The following is a 19,979-nucleotide window of genomic DNA, read 5'->3' as shown; positions in this document are numbered from 1 at the left end:
AAAACGATACAATCATAGAAAAAGAGAGAAAACAACTAATGGCAGAGCAATTTTTCAAGGAAACAGCAAACAAGAACATAATTGACACAATTGCCACTGTAACTCCTGTTTCAGTTCTTTGCATTTTGTTATGTTACTCAGAATAATGGGACTGGAAGTACTAAACGGTTCATAAATACCGGTTCGGCCAGACACTGGATTATGGCACCACATCTAAACTGTCAGATAATTAGGCTGTTCATTATTACATTCTGCCGCATGGACCAATTAGCAATCAAATTATACTCACTTCAGCCAATTACTTCTGGACTTGTGATTTATAAACCAATCGTCACTCTGATTATTGTAGTGCCTCTTAAGGCATATCCAGAAATGCAATTAAATGGAGAAAAGAGATGCTCATGATAAAAACTGTGATACATTTTAAACGAATTGTTCAAAACAAAGAGGCTGCTTTTTGACACCAGGTCACATATTAATAAAACAAGTCTAAAAACAGAGAAAACGGTTACTTTTCTACTCTCTGCACAAAGTACCTTTCACATATAGCATACTGTCCCCATTCATAACTCTTTTGTAGTTTTCCGCTACAAAGAAAAATAGTAATAATAATAATAATAATAATAATAATAATAATAGCAAGAAAAAATATAAATGAAAAATTTTTTTTTTTTTTTAAATGAACAGCGCAATGAAATAAAACTTGCAGAAAAAAAATGGAAAATGCTGCCAGAGGTGAAGAGATAAGATGCAAGAAAATTAAATGGAAGTTATAGATGTCCTCTAGGCTATCTATATAAATATGTAATATTAAATGCTACATCACAGTGTACGTCAGATGGCCATTTCTCAGAGAAAATAGCTGCCGACTCCCGTTCTTGCCAATTAAATTCACCCCGGGGCCTTTCGGTTTTACGGAGCGTAATGCGGTAATCTTGACCAATCCTTTTGAGAAAGTGACAGAGTGCCGGTCACTTTGGGGTGGGATGTAACAGCAGGGAGAAGGGAAAAGCAATCTTCTAAGCCGAAGCCACACCAGGCTGTGATATGCATTACAGCCAGAGGAGCCTATTTGTATCGAATCCATCACGTTCCGTCCGTACCCCTTCCTACTTTAATCACAAACAGTCTTTTATCTAAGCTTTGATATTGGCTGGGGTCTTCATGTGCTATATGTGCCGGTGTCTATCGTGAGGGAGAAGGTGAGAGTGAGCTGTTTAAAGTCCAATATTGTGGCAAGCTGGTAATAAAAATGACATTCCGAGTTGGAGAGAGCATGGCATGGCGACAGATCGCTGATAGAGAAATGTGAGGCCTGTGAAGAGAGTTATCAGCTTTCTTTTTCTGGGTCTCACACTCGACGGACCAGAGAAATCATTACAATAATACAAACAGGAAGTCCTTTCCTTGGTCCGAAACTCAATATGATGTTTGGCGCAGATTAGAATAAAAGAAACACAAGCAGTGAAGGTCACCAATATGAAAGTATAGTTAAGGTGGCTCTTTTTCAATGCAATCTGAAGTGCAGGATCAAGCACGTAACACCTCTCAAAATCCTTCTTTAATATTGAAAAGATCAGCTTACATAGTGAGTCAAAAGTAATACCACGGAAATCACCAAGCTGATATATTTCAAAGCCGCCGCTATAAAAATTCCAATCCCAGAATACCAAGCTAAAAATTAATGTTTTTTGTTTGTTTTTTCATTTTTTGAGCGGTTATGACTATGAATGCGCTTGCGTGTGTGCACACTCTTATCCATGAGATATTTACTCATAGCAGCCTTTCCAGCATAAACCCAGAGACCGGGCTGTTCAGGAAGCTGGAGTAAAACAGACAAACAGAGTTATCTTGTTATTGTTATTCTGCAAGGGATGAAAGGTAAATCTGCGGTCTTAGCACGCCAAATCAAATGTGTGACCCGTGTCTCACTGCTTTCCTTGTGAGCGTGGTTCACAGGACTTGCTGCAAAAACAGCCTTACAGGTGCGTCTCACTCAGCTCCCACTCGATTAGGACTCCTTCCCACTTTCAGAATCAACCCAGTGCACTTAAACAAGCTTCAGCTGCTAACTGTATTTACTTTCTAGAAAGGTTGTCATGTTTAAGTTGGATGAGCACAAATATAAAAGTGCACTGTTAAATAAATAATAAAAAAAAAAAAAAAAAAATATATATATATATATATATATATATATATATATATATATATATATATATATATATATATTTATTTATTTATTTTTAATAATGTAACATTATTAATTCAATTTGTTACTTGCAGTTCATTATTTGTAATATTTATAATATGTATAATCCTATATCAAATTTGTTTCACTGAAGACAAAGTAGCTTCCTGCAGATCCTATTTAATATTAAAAACATTAGGAGACAACATTTTTATTTGCACATCATATATGCATGTGTTTTTTATTTAATGTAATATAATAAATGTGATTTTCTACCATATAAATTGGATTGCATTTATAACAACTACAGCAAGGAAATTGATTTTATTATTATTTTATTATTAACTTTCTTGTCATTTTATTATCACAGTTCACTGAGACGTGTCACTTAAATTTACAGGACCCAAGACAAACATTTTCATCCCGGCATACAGGACAATTTTCCCAGGCAGATACTCAGAAATACAATGCGAGTAACATCTAATCTCGTCAAATGCTGCCCAAAGCAATCAGAGCACAGATCTATTACAAGCTAGAGATAAGGATTAAATTAATAAATTTCCTCAGGGGCAAATCAAATTCTGGTCATTACCCACAGAGATTAACTTCAGGACAGCTGGCAGGGGAAATAACAGGGAAGGGGGCAGATTTTGCATTTATTCACTGGAAGCTGTGATATTTAAAAGGAATGAATCGCACATTCTTGCAAAGAGAGGTGCAACAACATTCCTGTCCTGTCAGAGACTCAAACAGTTTATAGTGTTAATGGCAGTCATCACTATCCTTCACTGTATATCTTAAAGGTAACATGAAATCAAAATGAAGCTAATTAATTCATGTTTGCACATTATATTCCAAAAGAGTGTGCAATTCTTCAATAGGAGGAATGCAATGACATGAGAGCGAGTAAATGACAGAAATTTCATTTCATGAACTATCCCTTTAATCGGATTGATCAAAAGCACTATATTGCTGAAAGCATCGATAAGGTTGATCATGCTAAATGCAATAGAGGGTAAAAAGCATTATTTGTGATTATAGCCAAAGCCATTCATTAAGCAGAGCTCGATGCTGGTCCATGACAGATGAAGAGTTATCTTGTTACACAAAAAGAAATATTCAATATGCACATAACAGAACTTTAATGGATGGATGGACGAACCATGCAGAGAAACTGTGGAGGATGGTTTGCAAGAGAAGCAATAATTAGCACCAATATCAATCAAAGCTGTCTATGCAGGCTTAAGTGCCTGGAGTGCAGAAAAGAAGTAAGGGAATGTGCAGGGTCCGCAATTAACTTTTGACATGGCAGGTGCATTCAGAAAAATTACCATCCATAAATATGAATACCAGTCATAAAAGCGGTATTTTGTGAATACGGTATACATGTACATGATAAAACAATGCAAATATCCACAGTATTTATCTATAAATATTACTAAAATTAGAGGAAAAATGGATCATCATGTATTTGTACCATTTGCGTGAATGTAGTGGTTATTAGTACGTTTTAAGGTACAAAGTAGATATATTAACATTAAAGTATATAATTTAATTGAATATATATAAGCTATAAAATATGTAGGCACCAATATAAATTTTTTTTACATTGAATTTATGCTATTTTTTAACCAGGAATTTAACAAGATATTGTATGGGAATAAGATATTACAAAGTGAAAAGGAAAAATAAATCAAGTTAAATATGAAATAGATATATAAATATATTTAAAACATAATTGAAAAACTATACACTCAAATACTTTTTATGAATCGTTAATCTTGTGACTGCCCTATTATTTTTACTAAATCATAAATGTTATAAAGATTTAACAAAGTGTTAATCAACTCAAGTACCCTTCAATATGCCACATCTCTCATTTTCTCTCATTAGCTTAGTCTGATGACTACTCCACATGAAGTCCTTTGGCCAGCCTATATTGTGGATTTTTAAGTAATAGTCTAGAGACATGCACATTTGTTTACAAGCACATATTCCAGCAGACTGAGCCTTTGCCTGTTGAAACACTTCACAGTCCTCCAAAGCATCGTGAGAGACGTTTGAAGCGACAGCACTGGAGAAAAGACGCTGGAACGGGACAAAGGCCCAGCTGGGGGCAGCTTGATGCGGGGGCACAGAAGAGAGACCCCCTCCCTCATACGCAGATGAAGAGGAGCGGGGCCTCCTTGCACTGATGGGAAGCCTCAGCTCCCAAATTTAAAGGGAAGGACGAGAACAGCGGGGTGGGGGTTTCTTTGCTTTCATCCGGAAATGAGACATGACCGGTGGCCGGCGTGGTGAAGCCATGCATTTCAAAACCACTCACAACCTCAGCACCGAGATCGGTCCGCAGTGACGCCCGCACACACACACACACCGATTTGATTTGCTTCCCGAGCCCCTGTGGAGACTGGAACATACATATATCCCGCAAACCAACACGCACACATTTTCCAATTGTTGGATATCCTTCACAAGTTCCCTCCATGCATCTTCAGAACACACACTCTCATTTCCACACCTCACTTTTTCTCCCAGCTCACAGAGATGTGTTAAAAGGGAGAGTTTCTGTTGTGTGGCTCAAATGGGCTTTGAGTGCTGCATTTCCAATCAGTCACAGCTGTGTCAAGGCATTTTTCTCAAGCTCTCCTTGCCTTTTTTCTTATTTTTGGCGGTGGAAAGGCGAAAAGAAAGATAAACACATTCTGCACTTTCTGTTTAAGGTTCATTACACAGCCTCAATCTGGGGCGGAGAGCCGGCGAAGAGTTAATTCCTCGCCATGTGAGAGAAAATGCATTAACAGAGTCCTATCCATCTTCAAACTGACACATCCATTTAAATGTTTGCCACTTATTTCTAAAGAGATGCAGGCCGAAGATCATTGCTCTTTCTTTATTCCAAGTGCACTTGCTCTCTTTCACTTACTTTCGGAGATGCTTTCACTTTTTTGCTAGTTTTAAAATATTATGGGGTGAATTTGCAACAGCTGCACCAATTTACTGTGCAAAACCATGCACCTCATGCACTAAACACTAGCAATCCAGGTGTTAAATATGAAACAGAGCTGCAGCACCATTGCCATGCTTTTCAGCGCCAACTAGGCTTAACTGCATGAACTATGGCTTTCTCTCTTCAGTTTAAGTGTAAGAACAAATCCTAACATGTATCAATTAATAGTCGAGTGCCATTTACCAATGGTATTCTATAATTTACAGAGTTTATAACATTTGCATTACATTTACAGTGCAAAACCTGTGTGCTAAGCTCAACCAGGTGTTACATTTGTTGAAATAGCATGCAGCATCTTATTTTCAGCATAAATATGCATCTTTTCAATGTAAATTAGGCTATGTGCATGTGTCTTTTCAATCCAATAACAAGACCCATTTAATAGTAACCAGCATCCTTTATAATAATGACATTTCTACCAATTGTAGACATTTATTTAATATATTTTTGTTGCTTTAGGGAAATTTGTCTTCTTTGAAATGTATTCATTCTAAACATCTAATGAGGCCATTTTCTGATACTATTCTCATTAAATTAGCTCTAATGCTCTGACGGCGTAAATGTTATTTAAAAGCAAATGTTTTTGTACTATAACTTTGACTGATGGATGTTATTATAGTAAACACAAAATACATAAATACAAATACAGAAAATGCTTAAAATCTACTCTAAATTATGCTAGCCAGTAATGCAACACGTAAATGTGTTCAAATCAGCAAGGGCATCGTGGGAAATCTATATTTAAGGTCCCATTCCTCTGAGAGTGCACAGTAAGCACGATTCACCTTTTAATATACATAGCAATATGTCAAAAATGTAATTTACTCAAAAGTAGGATTACTTTTGTGATCATTTATCTATTGAAGAATATAAATGAAATATAACATCAGCATTTTCCTGACTGGTGTCTATATACAGCTTTCACTTTTCATTCATTCTAGAAATAATGAATGCATGGAGGTTGTCTTCTCTGTTTGTGATTGTACTGTTTAATAAACAGCTTTAGAAAGGATCTGCAGGGTTATTAAAATCAGATTCGCCCCGAGCAATCTCTATATCACACTCCATCAGGGAAGAAAAAAACTCACAGCTTTACTTCAACAACAATGAATGAAAACCAAGAGAAAGACAGATGATTTAAGACTTCACTAAAGGCATAAAGGGCACACACTCAGAAATTTATATTAAAGTTACTAATGAGATTTACAAAAAGAGGTTTGATTAAAACTTAATTGGATTAAAGTTATACACAGACATTAAAACTAATTATAAGGTTTATTCTTCCAAAAAGAATTCCTCCAAAACATCTCTTGGGCACAAACTGTTTGTTGTTTGAACTAGATATGATTTTTTTTCTCTACTTCTCGTCAGGGCAGTGCAATAAGGGCCCCTACCACCCGCCAGCCAAAAAGCAGACAGAAAAAAAAAAGAAAAAAAAAGCCCACAGACAGAATGAGATGATCCAGGCCCTGTGAATCAGGGCAGAAAGTCTAATACTGAGCACCTTTGTGCCAAAGAATGAACATGATGAAGCGCTCTAACCTTCCTCAACACTTGAGTGGCCTTCAAAGCTGTTAGAATTCTCTACAAAGAAGAAAATAATTTCCAATACATATTAATGACTTGGACAAAAATCCATCCATGTCCTTGAGATTTCAGTGTGACAAACAAAGCCAACAGCTTCACTCCGCAAACACAAGGGCCTTGTCAATAAAACAATCATTACCTGAAACACAAGACATGTGAGACAGTGATCACCATCACATCAAGCATGAATTCATAATAAGTCTGAGGGTGGCAGGGACTTTAAACGCCAAATAAAAGGATGTTGGAAGAGTCTGTGATCATCTTTGAATGATCATGATCACAATTCACGCCAGCTGTTTTACACGCATAAACACACACGTACGTATATATAAAACCTCAAACCTTAATTATTTATACATAAAACAGTAATATAATACTGACTAAACTAAGATGCATTGTTACTCTTATAAAAAACTAAGTACAGCATAATTTCTGTGAGATCCAAACAAACTTCATGACGTTGTGTGGGTGAATTTTAGAACAAAAAAAAAAAAAAAAAAAAAAGACTATAAACCAAGGTTGAGAACTCTGGCTCTAATCGCTCATCCAACAGGAAAACCAGAATACAACTAACAAGTAGGCGGGAAATGGTGAGGGCGCCCATAAGTTATCAACCCCCCTCTCTCTCCAGCCCACTTGACACCTCAACTGCTTTTGCAGCAGATCCTAACATCCAGCCCGGCCTGGCTCGATCCTTTTATCAGGCTCTCTGCGTGTGGATCGATCAGGGAAGGAGTTACGGTGCGGACAGCACTTCTCCGTTACAACCCTGACGCTGACACTTACGGCTCAACTGATAGCCCATTTACACTCTATGAATTACAAATGCAAACATGCATTAATAAACACACTCAGCCCTTTCTGGGGTCACACGTGTGATGCATACGCATGCACAAACGCACACACAAAGACAAACTTTTGGTTGCAGACTCTGTATCATTAAAACGTACACTCCGACGTACACGCAGCTCATGGGATCTCATTTGCTATGCTGTGATGGTGCTCATGTGGGTGATGCTGCTGACCCATCACTGTTGTTATTTATAGACGCAAGACCAGAACTTAAGGGTCAGGGGAGTCAAAGCAGCACTCGTAATTACTGCTGACTCACTGCCTCGGTGCAGAAAAGGGTTATTACCCTTACCATCCACACCGACAGAGATTAGGATGAAGATTTCATCATCTTCAGTTTATCAACTCTTCAATTAGCATTATTTCTTTGATGTATTCCTTTTTGTTTGAATCCACTAACATCATTAGCCGCCTGGTATTAACAGCTCATTTGTTTGGCTGTGGGTGTATCACTAGTACTCTAAACATATTTAGTTCAGAGCAAAAAGGACGACAGAGCAAGAGAAGAGACATAATTTAGGGCCTCTGTGCTGCCGAATTGCTCTCCTTTTGACTGGACACTTTAAAAAGAAAATATAAAAGCTCTCCAGGTGCTTATCTCTGCCCGGTGTTCACAGATCCGGCTGTTCACCCCGAGAGAGCACTGACTCCCTGCTCGACCCTTCGCTGCACCTTCAGACTGAAAACCCGCAAGAGAAGAATTAAAGCAATGCCGGCATCAGCCACTAGAGGGATCTAACAGACGCGCTGGTGTAATAAAAGAACAAAACAAATCGCTTCATTTAAAAGAGAGTTGTAATTTGTTCTGAGAGTCATGGGTAGCAAGAAAAAGCAATGGTGAATGCAGATAATAAAATGCAACTAAGATGTACACAGTTTAAAAGTCAGTGAGATTTTAATGTTTTTGACACAATAAGGCTATATTTTTTAAAAATATAGTAAAAACTGTAATATTAGATGAACTAACTATCACAGACCCTTCACCCAATACAAAAACTTGGTGCCAGTATGTCTGTGGATGAACCAAAGGCCCCAGTTACCATGACAACCAGGACACCTCTGCCAGATCAGATAAACTCTATGACCTAAAGTTTGCCGAGAGAATCTCCCTTCCTACGTAATTCCCTCTAAAACAGACACATACTGCAACAGGAAATTACTCCGTTCATTAAATCCTAGACAATTTGTCCACAAACTTCCTATAATCCACACCCCCAGGTTATTGTGCATATTATTATTGGTCTTGTATTTTTTTTTGGCATTGTATACTGTTTTATGCATGTTTATGATAGAATAACTAGTTAATATATGATTTCTTTTCAACATATTAGTGCTCTAAGTATCTTTACTAGTTGACTATCAACAGTGCATATGCAAAATTACCATGCTTAGAGACAAAGAAGCATAAAACTCCCTCCAAAAATTCAAGACATCATTGGCTCTTGTGTGACCTTTACAGACTTCAAAACGCCTCACTTCAATGACCTGCCCCAGTCTTATACTTTTCTGGATTTCATCCGTGTCTTGCCGGCGCAATGGTGCCAGTGGGCCTCAACACAGCACAGTCTGTGGTTCTTACAGACAATGAAAAGATGAGGCAACCCTTACATTTTGCGCCAGCCCTTGCAGCCTTGACTTTCCATTCAAGCAAAGAACCTCAGATCTCAGCAGATCTCTATCTTAACTCCTTTAACCTTATACCTGGGAAGAAACTTCCAAGCATCAGAGCCAGGACATATTTAGAAGTCATCACTCTTCAAACCAAGAAGAACTTGAATGCAAGTTCAAAACCTTGGGACCATCAAGACTTTCATCCAAGACTGCATCTGGACCCTTACCAAAAAAGGCTGCGTCTCCTAAACAGAGGTTTAGTACTAGTTATAAACCCTGTTATAAATGGCACTGATTGTATACAGGTGTTTAACTGACTTTCCATACTTACATTCTCTGCTTTTCTTGATTATCACCAAGCCTTCTTTGCACTTTGTTATGTGTTTATGCGTGTGTGTTCAGTTATGCACGTTAGCGTTTAGTTAAAACTTTTGTGCACAAATTATGAGTTTCTGATTCTGCCTTGCAAATAATGTCCCTTTACGATTTAGATCCTTGCTGTGTGCTCTGATGCACTGATACTGTAAGAAATATCCTTTCTTAGAATTTATATGAAATGTTCATTTTAAATAATTGTAGTTAATCACAATTACTAGTAATTATTCATATACATTTCCCTTAATGAGCTGATTTGCTACATGTGTGTCACTTGATCAAACATGCTGATTTTGTGCTTTTCTTATTATAGAAGCATTACAGTTTTTTCATTATTATTTTAAATAAAAACTTTATACATTTATAAATGACTTACTGTCATATTTAATGCACTGTTAAACCATTTTAGTGCATCATCATTGAATTAAAGTATTTTTATTATTTAATCTTACTTTCTCCAAACCCTTAAGTGATTGTGTGATTGTGCATTTATGATTAAATAAAATGTTAAAATGTGAAGAAAAAAAAAAACTGCTAAATATACAGAAAACATAAGCCTATTAACACTACATTAACAGTTATGCCTATGTCGAGCATACAGTATGCATTTATGATAATTATATACATTTCAATTTTAGGCATTTGGTACTTTTCTACGCTGAAAGTTTTCTATACCATGTTGGGTCGCCACTTGGTGTCATTACTGGAGTAAAAGTCAAAATATCCAAATATAATTGAAAAACAAGAATAAAAAAAAGATTCTATTTCCTCACTAAATCACTGATTCATACACTCCTGTGCATGTGTAATATAGATATAATGAATTATTCATGACGTGACAGAGAAATACTCCCACATGAGTCATATTTGAATGAGTCCTGCAGATAAACAGCAGCTGAAAACTCTTTCAAACTTGCTCCAAGTGCTGCTGGTTTTTCAGCGGTGTGAGCTCTAATGACAAAGGAGTCCTGCACTGCAGCAAGCACAATAACGGGCAAACACTCGCAGCACAGCAGAGCGGGCGAGCCCAGGGATTGAGCGAGTACCGCGGGGGATTACAGATGGCCCTTCAAATTAAATCAAATAGTACAGCTCAGGATCGGGCTTACGGCCGCCTACGGGAGAGGTGTATATGACTGGAGCCGGAGCCAGCGGGTGTGGAGAGGGAGAAAATCACCTCCAAATGAGTTTCTGAAATATCTATAGATAAATTGAATTTGAAAATCTTGACAGTGAGTGATCTGAGGCTGGATGAGGAGCAAGTCAAAGGTGGCACTCATTCTTTCATTGCTTCTCATGAACGCACACACAAAGATGTTTGATTTTCTACTGACTTCTGTTGTTTGTATTTCTTCTGTACTGAGATAATAACATTTTAGTTAAGATATTGTTTGATAAGGCATTTTTGTTCTTGGACTAACTATCTTTTCATTATTATTTGGTAACTCAAGAATTCAAACATGCAGACACACAAACATACACATACAGGTACACTCTTAAAAATAAAGGTGCTTAGTGAATTTTTGGGGTCTAAATATTTAACTATAACCTATTTCCCCAAAAGATTCTTTGTGGAGCTAGTTGGTTCTTCAGATTATAAAAAACTAAACTTGAACGTCTATTTTAGATTCTCCTATTTATAAAATAGTGACCTTTGTCTGAAATGTTTCCAGACCTACAGAAAGAGAATGTTATTTTGAGAGCCAAATTAAATCATTAATAGTTTAGAGCATTTTCTTTGAGCAGGTTCAGGGCATCATCAAATATTATAACTCAGTATGACCTTTTTTTAAATCTTACAGTGGAAACCAACAACTTTCAGACATAGACCTTTATAGACAAAGTTTTACTAGTGATGTCAACATGAGCACAATTCAAAACCAATATAAATAAAAGATATCTAAGAGGTCTGGCCATTTCGTCTCCATTTTATTCAGGCCTTTGGAAACCACTCCTCTACTTTGTCTTTAGTCTTGTTTGAATAATAACTGCATTTTATGCATTTCTCATCTCTACAGGCTCCATGTTCTTTCATTACTTATGATTAATATCACTTTTGCTGCTGCATAATCATTAGGTAGGTTATTATAATACAAAATACAAAAGGAGACGACGTCCCATCTTTTCACTCTTGACTTTGAGAAAAAAAAGATTACTGTGGAGAAACTCCTTAGAGCTCAGAAACCCAGCAGGAGCTTGTAGAATCAATTACACTAGTATTTATGTGTTAAGTGACTGAGTAGAAGTCTGTTCATGACTTCATCTATACAGCATAGAGCTTTTAATGAATATGGCCAGTGCAAAAAATTTGTCAGTCTGAATTGACACAAAAGCATACTGTAAAGACCATCACATGCACATCATATAATAACTCAACTCAAGCTTTCTACTAACCTCAGAACACATTAATCATTAATAAGACACTTAGATGCATATTCATTATCAAAGTATACTTATACAATGAATAGAACTTTTAATGATGATATAGATTATTGTGATTTGTGTGTTTATAAGGTGCATACACCGTTTTGACTATACTTGTGGTGGCTAAAATTATAAAACATTGTCATAATTATATTTTTAATAACAGTAAAGAACATTTTAAAATTATTTACATGCATATACATTTATATATTTAGATTCTTATATTTAATATATAAATATTATTTTAAATGTTTACATGCAGGAGTATTTGTATATACATAATAAATACACACACATATAATGTAAACAAATTTATTTGGGATGAGATTAATCATTTGACATCACTATATATATATATATATATATATATATATATATATATATATATATATATATATATATATATATATATTAATACAGATTTTCTGACCCAGCCACCTTCTAACACATTACTTTAAGAAAAGTAACACTCACTTCACATAATTGAAAGTAACTATATAAATACAAAATCATATAGCAAAAGAATTGGAGGATGTTTGTGACAAATGCTCCAGGTTCATTCCTCAAAAGACAGCGGGAGAAGACAAAAAATGCATTTAAAAGGACATTTGCAGAAAGATTATAAATGTGGGAGTTTTCTATTTTGTTTTTCACTTTTTGTTTGTCTTGGATCATCAGAACAATGATTCAAATAGACTTCCTGAGACACACGCAGGCATCACCCTAATGCGTTTCTTTCTGCCACATCTCTTTACAAAGATAGACCATTAAAGCTGATCACAGAGGCATGTCTAGCATCAGTTCAGTCTTTTTTATTTGCTCGAGGGAGGATGCCCTTCATTAAAATAACAACGGCTCATCTCATGCATATGGAAATGGAACTTTCTCCATCTCCAATACGGGGTCTGCTGGCCTGTCCTCTGAAAAGTCTTATGCAGGATACGTCGCAGGATTAGGATGAGGTCACACGTTCATCCTCACCGCTCCGTGCACAGCTTATTCCTTTCTCAAATCCTAACCTTGAGCAATGTGACCCAAACCGTCTGATCCCAAGTCGACGGTGAAACTCGCCCTCGTTTTCGCACAGGCCCGAGAACTTTTACTATGCAACTTACTACAAACAATCAAAAGGGACAAAAAGTGAAGCCCCTAATCACTCAAAAAGCCTTCGTGATCAAGACAAGCCTGTTGAAAATCAATGTCCCCACTTCAGACCACCACACTGCCATCTAATTCCCCAACGTATTCTTTTGTCTCGGTCGGATGAAAATGTTTGGGTGACGGGGATGAGGGGGCCTTGTGGAAGTGTGTCTCGCAAAGGGGTCAGCATAATAACAAGATTAGCGAGTTTTAATTTAGATTAAACAGGGTTTGGCTGTGATCGAGGCCCCCGCTGTTGTTCCCGCTGTACAAAGGAAGTACGTGCCGACATCAAACGGACATGAGAGTGACACGCTGTTCACCGCTGCACTTCATTAATCAGAACAGCTGGGTAAACGCCTCAGCTTAGACTCGTCTGCCACATTGACTCCGGAGAATTAAAAAAGGATTCATGCATCATATTTATTCATGTCCAGCATCAAAACCGCATTTTCTGAACTTCACAAAACAAATCTGAACTTACTTTTAATGTCTTCTGGATTTTGTATCAACCATCATCCTGAAAGGGTTCTGAAAACAAAAGAGATTTTTTTTATTTATACAGTCTATATATATTTTTAACAGAAAACAGTACAGCTTTATCCAATAAAACACTCTCTAAAGCCAACTTTTTTGACACAAAGGGCTCCAATTGGTCATATTCCAAAATTACACGATTTGGGCTATATTCATTATTTCTATTATGACAATATTTTTCAAATTAAAAAACAAAATCTGAATAGTTTTTTTCTAATTAACAGAAACGGAGACTATTGATATAGCTAATTAACCGCAGTTTACTGTGAAGTTTCTGAAACTCTGCATTCTTAAGTTAAAAACCAAACTATATAATAATATCATTATTAAAGTTAATATTTTAAATTGTTTTAGCATTTATTCATTCAAAATGTCATTACAGTTAATAATAAATAACCTTTAATACAAAACTTGTTTTATTTCAGCTAGCTGCCAAGGCAACATCTATCCCAAAGTATTTAAAAAGTGTTTAAAATTAAAATAAAGACAGAAACCACAAAAGTACATTCAAATATGAATAGAAACTAAAATAGTATCTCAGTGTCAATAAAAAACACTGATAAATGTTTACATGTTTTTTAGTCGTAATGAGGCCCACTTAGAAGTTTGCTGAGGCCCTCAAGCGGGTCCTGAAATGGCTGAAAACCACTTCTCCAGAGCAAGAACGTCCCTCCCCCTAAACCATAATAACCACCTGCCTCTGCAGATGCAAATCATGGTTCATGCGCCTTTGGTAGCACTAATGCTCATAATTTATTTTCTTTTTTCAGGCCATCAATTTGCTGCAAAGGAAGGGGCTGGAATTCATTTATTTCGAAAGTGACTTCATTGCTTTCGTCCGCAGTGCTTGTCAAGCGTGCTTTTGACAAACTAAGAGCTGTTAAATATTAAAAAAAAAAAAAAAAAAAGAAAGAAATTTGTGGTATCTTGACTGATATTAGCATAATGTGGATAAATCAATGTCGTTTCATGCCTGTGAATTTAAAAAGCATTTCAATTCATCTAACCTACTTGTGCATATTATGCTGATAACAGAAAAAAAAAACTGTTAAAGGCTGTTCTTTTGGACTTCAGGTTTGGTTGACTCAATTACACCTCTGCTAACATGGCAGTGGCGGTAATGCTAATACAATGCTCAGCACACGTCAGCAGAACATTATGCATGTGCCCGATTTACGCCAACAGCCTTCATTACGCAAAACCTGATTAAATGTTCCCTCCAGGCCGAGGTAATGATCCCTCTCCCATTGTTATTCATATTCGCTAAGGGTTCAGGGCTAAGCAGCTCCTTGTATCTCCACTTTGGGCTCCATTAATAATGTCTATTCACGGCCGTAAGTTCGGCGTTCGTAAATGACACCTGGGGGTCCCCGCAAACGGTGCGCGATTGCAGATGGGGCCTGGTCGTGAGTGTATTAATGTCCGTTTGTTTGTGTGTTTGTGTTTGCGTGACAAGTGGACATATGTTATCTAGCATTTCTAGCAAAGGCCCAGATTGCCCTCGCTAATGCTCAGATGCTCCCCAAAGAATCACAATGCACATATTTACATAATGCGGGAATGTAAAAACAATCAAATGAGCGGGGCAGGAAAGAGGGAGGCGGCGGCGGCGGCGGCAGGAAGGAGGAGGTGAGGCTAAATTTCTCTCTCATTCTCACTACGGCTATAATGGATGCTGCTGATTACCACTGATGGCGTCACGCTTCTTTCAACTTCTGCATTAAATCTCTGAATATTTAGAGTGATTTATTCCAAATCATTTTATTTGTCAAAACTGTGTTGTCAGTGAAAACAATGCCTGTTCAGAATGCATGGTCCTAGCTAATAGGATCTAGAGGGATTTAGGGAGGTTCTGATGAGCTCAATGGTCTTGTTTTGTTAAAAGTTTAAAATATATACGAGTAGGAACTAATATGATCCAAATGTAGCACTTGAACTTCAAAAACTGAAAAGCCATACCCCTAGAGACTACAAAAGAGTTGAGTGAGTGGCGCTAAAATAAAAGTTTGTGTGATCCTGGCTTTTGTATTAAGTTTATTATGAATAAATGTTGCATAAAGTAAATAAGAGTGAATCGAAGACTACCCCTCCCAGTCAACGTACGATAGTGTTAACAAATGCAAAACTGATATAAAAATGTGTTTGCTGATGCATCTGCGCTATTTTATCTTCCTTATGTGGATTTTAGCTGTTTTGTTAAACCATAAACTTGAGGGATTCGAAATCTTTATCATCTAACCGCATCGCAGTATGGTTTGAGCTACCAAGCAAATTGAGATAGAAAACCCATGCATATGAAGCTGATAAGTGACACTAATGTGCCAGATTTCAAATGTCACAGCATGTAAAAATTGGTTTGAATTCACAACATAATATTTCTCAAGTAATTATACAATAATCAGGCTTTATTAATCAAAACTGTGGACTTGCAAATCATAAAAAAAGTGTTCATTTTAACTGGAAACTGCAGTGATTCGTATGTATAAATAAACTTTTTGAGTTACACAGAAACGTACGAAGAGGAAAATATTTCCAATGAATCTAGGTTGAGATATTTTGTACATTTCCAACCGCAAATATACCAAAACCTTATTTTTGATGAGTAATATGCATTGCTAAGAACTTTATTTGGACAACTTTAGGTTCGTTTTTTTCCCCTCAGTATTCATTTTTTTTGGCCCTTCAGATTCAAGACAAATCATACAAAAAAAAACCATACATCAATGGAAAGCATATTAAGCTTTCAGATTATGTATAAATCTCAGTTTGACCCTTATATAGTTTTGTGGTCCACAGAAATACAGTACAGAAAATCTTCCTTGACAAAAGGAAAATATTTAGGTGTCGTTTGGTTCAATATTAAAATTTTTCTGTTTTTCACGTTAAAACATTTGTCAAAGTTACAGTTTAAACTTTTGCAATGATGCAACAGATTTCTGTTTCAAACAAATGCCGTTCTTTTAAACTTTTCTTTAACCAAAGAATTCAGAGAAAAGATTATCCTGGTTTCCACTACAATAATAAGCATCACTCACATTGGTGATAATAAGAAATGTTTCTTAAATACCTTCTCGCGACGCTGAAGACTGGGGTGACTTTAGAATTATATTTCACAATATTATGCTTTTATTATATTTCATTTTGATTAAATAAATGCATGGTATTTCACAAAAAAAAAAACTTTATTACACGGGAAAGCAGAAAGGTTCAATCAGAAAGATTCTGCAGAGTCATTAACGTCGTCATCTTTCTGCTCAATCATCTCCGTACCGCCACCGATCCATCAAATACATTTTCTAAATCATCTTTCCTGGTTCAGTACCCCCCCAGACCCCCAGCATGCAGACAATCAAGTGTTTTCTGAATCACTCGCCCCACCGCCTGATAAATTATTCAGCTGGATATAAGTAGACACTAAAAATTTAATGATTTGCCAAGCTGGATTCTGTAGAACAAACCGGAATACGAAGACGGGATCGATGGGGCCTGGATCTTAATATATTACTATAACGGCACAGCCGGGTTGTTTTAATAAAAGCCTTTTGAAATATTGGCCCATATAGGCGGATTTACTGATTTGTGATACTGTGAGCAGAGGAAAAATCTCCGTTTGGAAGTGATATATACACGTTCTCAGGTGAAAGTTATGTTCCTATGAATACAAATGCATTAACAAGCTGTATATAAGGCAGCCTGAATCGCCGTAAAGCTGCATAAATAAATAAACACTCAATCTTCCATTCATCATCTTGGAAATGAAAGGTAAATTTAGATTTAATATGGGGTTGTGATTCACACACCTGCTGAATCCACATATCAACACAGCCACGCAAGGCAGCGTCAGTTGGAGTGTGAAGATGCGCTTTACACACACACACACACACACACACGTTTGTTTCTTCTTCAGAATGGTCTGGATTTGTGTCATTTTTATGCATATTTTTCATCCCTTACTCCAAAACCTAACATTCTTGCCTTTTTAGAGCATCATTAAAACAATTATGTTCTACCAAGCCACAAAGTCAAGCCACACATTTTAGCTTTAGTCATACTCTTAAGTTATGCGGTGCAGTAATACAGTTAACATTTAAATGGCAAATGTAGCAAGAATATAAAACTATTAAAAACCAAAACGCAAAACATGCTGACTTCAAACATCTGAGATCAGGTTTAATGTGTTAGTGGTTGCTAACCTGCTCAAAATCTCCTGCTTAATTGGTTGGGTCGCGCCAAACATCCACCGGATATACTGATTTTCACTCAGGAGGAAATTCTGGAAGACAAAAAGTCAAAACTCAAGAGGTGAAGTAGTGCTCCTTAACTAAACTGTAATCATAATTTAAATACATTAAGCTCTTAAAAAAAAAAAAAAAATCACATTCTATAAACCACAGGGAAATTCAGTGAATCCTACCTTTGACTTTTAATCTACTTGGAACTTTATCACGGTGTTCAACAAGGAGTCTTAACTGATGGGTCACAGACGGGTCAGAAAATAAAACTAGCTATGCAAATACAAAAAGAGTAGAGAACAAATCTCAGCAGGAGGAAAATTGCCAAAACCCCAAACAGTGATAACAAAAACCTACCATGACTCTCAACAGTGCTATAAAATATATAGACCGTTTAATTATGTAACGTTTTTAGCAGACAACATGAACTAAGAATGAACAGTGCAACTTTTATTCATCTTAATGTTAATTTCAGCTTTTGCTAAAGCATTATTAAAATCACAAGTTAAGTTTGTTAACATTAGTTAATGCACTGTGAACTCACAAATACATATACATATACATACACACACACTCACACATGCATACATACATTTTACACACACACACAAAAGATAAAAGCACAGACCAGCATTTGAAATAAGCAAACTTGCAATTAATTCAAATACAAGGGAGGGCTATTGTATCATATTGACCGTGTTTTGTGTGAAGCAGAGCGTAGAAATATCAAAATATTGATAAAACAAAAGGTCTGATCTGAGGTATCCTGTTCATATGTCTGTGGTATTGGAAATCTTTTCTATTTCTTTACACCGGTTTACCTGCAAATCTCTACTGCCCCCAAATGGGATCGAGTCACTAGATAACATTAGCACAGAATTTATATAATGGTCAGTTTTGCAGTTCGTGCAAGTTTGATTGATGGCTAGTTCCGTTGTTTTCCCTGTCCAATCCCGTTCTTCCCTCTTTCACCAAAATCAGCAATGTCACAGGTGCCGATTGTGATTGCTATACACTGTTTATCACCAATGACATCACTTCCCTTCACCTTACGTGAGCACTTCCACAGAGGTGCAATTCAAGCAATAAGCACAGCGTGAAACAGCCTGCAGCCCTGAATCAATGGCTAGGTTTTGTAAACCTAAACACGTAGCTCCAGAGTCAATTATAGAAAGGATAAGACATGTGCCCACCCTAAAGAGCCTGGCCTTCAGACCCCATTCGATCCAAAAACAACACCAAACACAACAGCACAATGACTGTGCAAAAGCAAACGCTGTTGACAACGAAAAATGGTCGTGCTCATCTTTTATACACTAATAAGGGCGTCTGCACTTCCATGCTTTGTATTCGAGCTAGTTTGCGGTTTGTTTCAAAAGCTCATGCGGTATAGATATAATTGTGCATACAAAACAGATTTTGGTCAACGCTGACAAATAAGTGCTGAGAGCGAGAACAGTCTTCCAGACCTGCAAGTCAACACTCACTGTGAATCAATAAGAGAAACAGAGCTCAGTTTCCCCATTTATTACTCCAAGAGGCGATAAATTACTGAACAGCACTTCACGCCGCAGCTAATAAGTTCAAAACAGGGGAGTTAGCAACTTTCCAAGGCATTATCATATTCTGTTTCAAATCCCGGCTATTGACATAATTGGGCAGCTGAACACCGCGGTGGCTACAGCAATCCACACTCCATTCAGTGCCGTGTCAGCCAAACTGCGTGTAAAGAGACTCAAAGTAATAAGGTCTCCTGTGAATTCAACCTGCGAGAGAGGTGCCCTAGGATCCATCGTTTTGAGCTTCATAGTAAGCAGCACGGCCGAGTTAAATGCCCCATGCGTGTGTTGAATGAGCAATTTACAATGAGGAGTTTTGGTCAATCTTGTAAGAAAATGAATGCAGTGGAGTCTCTGAATTGGAGGCACCGAGGCCCCTAAAGCTGCTCAGACCTAATATTATACAGTGTGGTCTGACACTAGTAACAAGGCTTTTATTGTGAGTTATTAAATATGTACTTTAT

At 36.8% G+C, this 19,979-nt stretch overlaps 1 long non-coding RNA gene across 1 annotated transcript in view; it reads right to left on the bottom strand.

The window, feature by feature from the left end:
- LOC122342925 overlaps positions 1-19,979 on the bottom strand; it is a 46,120-nt gene that overhangs the window by 21,629 nt on the left and 4,512 nt on the right. The window contains exons 2-4 of the long non-coding RNA XR_006250661.1: positions 18,139-18,229; positions 17,918-17,997; positions 13,672-13,718 (exon numbers count right to left, since the gene is read on the bottom strand). This is a non-coding gene — a long non-coding RNA (uncharacterized LOC122342925). The remainder of the gene's footprint in view (positions 1-13,671; positions 13,719-17,917; positions 17,998-18,138; positions 18,230-19,979) is intronic.

Source organism: Puntigrus tetrazona, chromosome 4 (genome assembly GCF_018831695.1).
Source record: "Puntigrus tetrazona isolate hp1 chromosome 4, ASM1883169v1, whole genome shotgun sequence".
Classification (NCBI taxonomy): domain Eukaryota; kingdom Metazoa; phylum Chordata; class Actinopteri; order Cypriniformes; family Cyprinidae; genus Puntigrus; species Puntigrus tetrazona.
Note: the sequence above shows the minus strand (reverse complement) of the source record. Positions and strands in the feature narration are given on the sequence as shown.